The sequence below is a fragment of the Arachis hypogaea genome, chromosome 18 (assembly GCF_003086295.3).
Source record: "Arachis hypogaea cultivar Tifrunner chromosome 18, arahy.Tifrunner.gnm2.J5K5, whole genome shotgun sequence".
Lineage (NCBI taxonomy): Eukaryota > Viridiplantae > Streptophyta > Magnoliopsida > Fabales > Fabaceae > Arachis > Arachis hypogaea.
This window is the reverse complement of record NC_092053.1, coordinates 75680668-75686827: the sequence shown is the minus strand read 5'-3', so window position 1 is coordinate 75686827 and position 6160 is coordinate 75680668. Positions and strand designations below refer to the sequence as shown.

The following is a 6160-nucleotide window of genomic DNA, read 5'->3' as shown; positions in this document are numbered from 1 at the left end:
CAGTACCTGACTTCCGGAGGTAATTTCTCTTTCTTAACACCAGTAAATTATTTATTTTTCTTTTGTTTAGAATAGGATTGATTGCATAGTAATAGGTATTTGTATGCATGTTCTATTTGGTTGAAAAAATAATAAGTTTCTTTTTAAGACCCTATTTTGAAAAATTTCACTAATTTAAATCAAAACCTTTGTGTTAAAACTTGTTTGAAGACTGTAAATTGGAACATGGTTTAAAGTTAGAACACACAACCTATGAGATTTGAGCTTAATTACATGGTCAAAAAGCCTACCCTTCTATTCACCTTTGTTAGCCACTTTGAGACTTTTAATCCCCATTTATTCTATATTTTACCACATCACTAGCCTTACGAAGAAAAACAAATTAAATACCCCAATTGAATCTTTGGTTAGTTTAAGATACAGATTGTGTATCAATCAAGTGTGGGAAAACTGTGGGAACATGGGTTAATAGGGAATGTCTTATGTTTCTATTTCATTTAGATATTGAGAATTTGGGTTCCTACTCATGTAAGACCAGAAAATTAAAAATCCATGTGCATTGATAAGTTATGTTTATTTTTACTTATAAAAAAATCCAAAAATATTCAATAAATAAGTAAATAAATAAGGGGAAAAAATTACCCCAATGCTAAGTTAAGTTAATGAAAAGATCAATGCATATGTGATACAAATTAAAAGAACACTTGATGTATGAGTATGTAATGCAAAAGTGGGAATTTTGGATAGCTAGGCATGAATTTAAAAAGTATATAGAGTTTATGTATAGGTAAAGAGCTTAGGTTAATCAAAGATTCAATTTATAGCTCACTTAGCCATATATATACCCTCACCTTTACCTTGGCCCCATTATAACCTTGAAACGACTTCATGATGTTTGTATTGGTACATTAAATACTTGTTGATTGGTTAGGTGAAGAACAAGGTTTAGAAAGCATGACTAGAGAAGAGTAGAGTGATTACCCTATACACTTGAGTGATTGGAGTGCACATATACTATCAGTGAGGGTTCAATGCTTGATTCTATGTTCCCTGCTTTCACTAAGCTGTCTTCTTACAAGTCCACTTGTCTTTATTGTATGATTTTAATTAGTGATGTTTGATTTATGTTTGTCTTGAAGAACTTTTTTGCTTTTAACCAAGTAGGCAAAATCATCTTAGCATGTAGTTGCATTCATACATAGGTTGCATTTCATGAGTCTTACTTTCCCTTATTTAGTCTTTTGATCTCCTTAAGCTAAGCACGAGGACATGCTAATGTTTAAGTGTGGGGAGGTTGATAAACTACTATTTTATGGTTTATCTTGTATTCAATTGAGTGGTTTTTATCAAGTCCTTACCCACTTATTCATATAATTTACATGATTTTACAATCCCTTCCTAGTTTTGTTCTATAGTTGAAAACTTGCTTCCTAGAGATCTTTAATTTATGTATTTTAATTCTCCTTTATACCATTCGATGCCGTGATCTGTGTGTTAAGTGTTTCAGGCTTTATAGGGCAGGAATGGCTTAGAGAATGGAGAGGAAGCTTACAAAAATGAAAGGAACACAAGAAACCAAGGAGATAACCAGCAAGCATCGACGCGCACGCATGGCTCACGCGAGCGCGCGATATGGAGAAATTTGCAGCGACGTGTGCGCGTGCCCGATGCGTACGCATGGATTGGAGTTTGCACGAAGACGCGTGCGCGTGGATGACACGTACGCGTGACACGCTAAAACGACCAGCGACGCGCACGCGTGACTGACCATACGCGTGACATGCGCAATCTGCAGAATTAACAGAAAATGCTGGGGGCGATTTTGGGCCGAGTTTTGACCTAATTTCCGGCCCAGAAACACAAACCCAGAGCCAGGGAACGTGCAGAGACTCAACACACATTCTCATTAGCATAGTTTTAGTTTTTAGATCTGAATCTAGAGAGAAAATTACTCTTCCTCTAGGTTTTCTTTACATTCACATATTTATAGTTTTATGCTTTTGCTTTGGATACTGAAGAGTCATCACCTCCATTGAAGATACTATTCTAGTTTGTTTTCTTACTCTTTTATTATTCCATATTCTTAATTCTTGTTTAGAGTTACAATTGGATTATTTTTAGAATTTATTAATGCAAAGGATTACTTTTACTTTTAATTAATTTTGAATTCCTATTTTATTTAAATTATTATGTCTCTTTTCTATTCCCTACTCCCAATAACGAAGATGGTATCCATGTTGATGGAGTAGACTCCCAACTTGACATGGGGGTTGATTAAGAAGAGACACTTGAGTTGGAATGCTCAAGTGATTAGTTAAATTGGAAGTTGTTGGCTAATTCTGTATTTACTAATACTAGACCTTCCCAAGGGAGAGGACTAGGATTTGCGAATAAGAGTTAGCTCAATCACTTGACTTTCCTTTATTTAGTAAGGGTTAACTAAGTGAAAACAACAACCTCTTTATACTACACTTAAGAGAATTCCGACAAGGATAGAACTTCCAATTAATCATTCCCCCAGTCAAGAACTTCTATTTTGAATATTATAAATCTCTTTTAATTTTTACTGCTTTAATTTACAATTATTTATTTGCCCATTGCCCAAACTCAAAATTGCCCAGAAAACTCCTGATTAATAAATTAGCACCCTTTTGTCAACTCGTTAGGAGACGACCTGGGACTCATACTCCCAGTATTTTTATTCTAAACTTTTGTAACAACCTTTCTAAATTGATGATGCGGATTTTTGCTGGTTAAGAGCTATACTCGCAACGTATTTCCTATATTGATTTCTTAATTGGCCGACTTACGCCCTCCCATCATTCATCATGATCTTCAAAGTGTTCTTGGTGTTCATCTTGACATTCAAAGTGTTCTTTAATGCATTAATTGTTTTGATCTTAAATTTTTATGTTTTGTTTCATTTTGTTGTTTTTCTCTCTCCTTATTAAAAGTTCAAAAATAAAAAAAAATATCTTTCCCTTATTCTTATAATTTTCAAAATTTTGAGTTGACTTAGTCAAAATTTTAAAATTTGGTTGTTTCTTGTTAATCAAGTCAAAATTTCAATTTAAAAATCTTATCTTTTCAAATCTTTTTCAAAAATCAAATCTTTTTTATTTTTCTTCTTAATATTTTCAAATTTCTTAAATAAATTTTCAAAATCTTTTTCTTAATTTTTATTTCATATTTTCGAAAACTTTACTAGCAATTAACGTTTTGATTCAAAAATTTCAAATTTGTTACTTTCCTATTAAGAAAGGTTCAATTTTTAAATTCTAGAATCATATCTTTTTGTTTCTTGTTAGTCAAGTCATCAACTTTAATTCTAAAAAATCAAATCTTTTTAATTTCTTTTTTAATTATTTTTCAAAAATAAATTTCAATCATATCTTTTTCAAAATTTAATTTCAAAATCTTTTTCTAACTTCTTACCTTTTAAAAAATTTGACGTTCAAACCTTTTCAACTAATTACTTGATTTATTTGTTTTAATTTTAAAAAAAAAGTTTACTATTTCTTATCTTTTTCAAAACCAGCTAACTACTTTTCTCTCTCATTAATTTCAAAACTAACTAATAATTTTTTCAAAAATCTTTTTAATTAATTAATTTATTTAGTTTTCAATTCGCTTCTATTTCTTTTCTTAAAATTCGAATTCTAACTTATAATTAAAATAAAAACAAAAACATTTTTCTTTCCTTTTAAGTAATATTCAAATACTCTCTCTCTCTCTCATCTCTTTCTATTTATTTATTTTATTTATTTGCTAATACTTCTCTTCTACTCATAATTCGAACCCTCTTCCTCTCTCTGTGTTCGAATTCTTCTCATTCTCGCTCTACCTCATTCTTCTATTCTTCTATTCTTATACTCACATAAAGGAATTTCTATACTGTGACATAGAGGATTCCTCTTCTTTTCTGTTCTCTTCTTTTTCATATGAGCCGGAACAGGGATAAAGACAATCTTGTTGAAGTTGATCCTGAACCTGAAAGGACTCTGAAGAGGAAGCTAAGAGAAGCTAAAGCACAACACTCCGGAGAGGACCTTACAGAAATTTTTGAAAAATAAGTACACATGGCAGCCAAACCCAACAACAATGGTAGAGATGCAAGGAAGGTTCTTGGTGACTTTACTACACCAACTTCCAACTTCTATGGAAGAAGCATCTCAATTCCTGCAATTGGAGGAAACAACTTTGAGCTTAAGCCTCAATTAGTTTCTCTAATGCAATAGAATTGCAAGTTTCATGGACTTCCATTAGAAGATCCTCATCAGTTCTTAGCTGAATTGATGCAAATCTGTGACACCATTAAGACCAATGGGGTTAATCCCGAGGTCTACAGACTTATGCTTTCCCTTTTGTTGTAAGACACAGAGCTAGGATATGGTTGGACTCACAACCTAAAGAAAGCCTGAACTCTTGGGAAAAGTTGGTCAATGCTTTCTTGGCCAAATTCTTTCCACCTCAAAAGTTGAGCAAGCTTAGAATGGAAGTCCAAACCTTCAAACAGAAGGAAGGTGAATCCCTCTATGAAGCTTGGAAAAGATACAAGCAATTGATCAGAAGGTGTCCTTCTGACATACTTTCAGAATGGAGCATCTTATGTATATTCTATGATGGTCTGTCTGAATTGTCCAAGATGTCATTGGACCACTCTGCTGGTGGATCTCTTCATTTGAAGAAAACACCTGCAGAAGCCAAGGAACTCATTGAAATGGTTACAAATAACCAGTTCATATATACTTCTGAAAGAAATCCTATGAATAATGGGACGACTCAGAAGAAAGGAGTTCTTGAGATAGATACTCTGAATGCCATATTGGCTCAGAATAAAATATTGACTCAGCAAATCAATATGATTTCTCAGAATCTAACTGGAATGTAAGCTGCATCCGGCAGTACTAAAGAAGCCTCCTCTGAAGAAGAAGCTTACGACCCTGAGAATCCTACAATGGAAGAGATGAATTACATGGGAGAATCCTATCGAAACACCTATAATCCTTCATGGAGAAATCATCCAAATTTCTCATGGAAGGATCAACAGAAACCTCAACAAGGCTTTAATAATAATAATGGTGGGAGAAATAGGTTTGGCAATAGCAAGCCTTTTCCATCATCTTCTGAACAATAGACAGAGAATTCTAAGCAGAGCCTCTCTGACTTAGCAACCATAGTCTCTGATCTATCTAAGACCACTCTCAGTTTCATGACTGAAACAAGGTCCTCCATCAGAAATTTGGAGGCACAAGTGGGTCAGCTGAGTAAAAGAGTTACTGAAACTCCTCCTAGTACTCTCCCAAGCAAAACAGAAGAGAATCCCAAAAGAGAGTGCAAGGCCATAACCATAGCCAAAGTCGTTGAACCTGGAGAGAGTAAAAAGGCAATGATTTCCAATGAGGGAGACCTTGCTGGACGTCCACTAACCATTAAGGAGTTCCCTACTGAGGAACCAAAGGAATCTGAGGCTCATACAGAGGCTATAGAGATTCCACTGAACTTACTGTTGCCATTCATGAGCTGTGATGAGTATTCTTCCTCTGAAGAGGATGAAGATACTGTTGAAGACCAAGTTGCTCAGTATCTAGGAGCAATCATGAAGCTAAATGCCAAGTTATTTGGTAATGAGACTTGGGAGGATGAACCTCCATTGCTCATCAATGAACTGAATGCCTTGGTTCAACAGAAATTACCTCAGAGGAAATCAGATCCCGAAAAGTTCTTTATACCCTGTACCATAGGCACTATGACCTTTGAGAAGGCTCTGTGTGACCTGAGGTCAGGAATAAACCTCATGCCACTCTCTGTAATGGAGAAACTAGGGATCTTTGAGGTACAAGCTGCAAGAATCTCATTAGAGATGGCAAACAAATCAATGAAATAGTCTTATGGACTTGTAGAGGATGTCTTAGGGAAGGGCCTGTACATCCCTACTGACTTCATAATCCTCGACATTGGGAAGGATGAGGATGAATCCATCATCCTTGGAAGACCCTTCCTAGCCACAGCAAGGGCTGTGATTGATGTGGACAGAGGAGAGTTAGTCCTTCAATTGAATGAGGACTACCTTGTGTTTAAGGCTCAACGATCTTCTTTTGTAAACATGGAGAAGAAGCATGAAAAGCTTCATCCAATTCTCTCAATACAGGGTCAAACA

At 34.7% G+C, this 6160-nt stretch overlaps 1 non-coding gene across 1 annotated transcript; it reads right to left on the bottom strand.

The window, feature by feature from the left end:
- Nucleotides 1–4483: 4483 nt before the first annotated feature.
- Nucleotides 4484–4587, bottom strand: LOC112774364 (small nucleolar RNA R71). Its single transcript, XR_003188857.1, has one exon. It is a non-coding gene; the product is annotated as a small nucleolar RNA R71 (small nucleolar RNA).
- Nucleotides 4588–6160: the final 1573 nt, after the last annotated feature.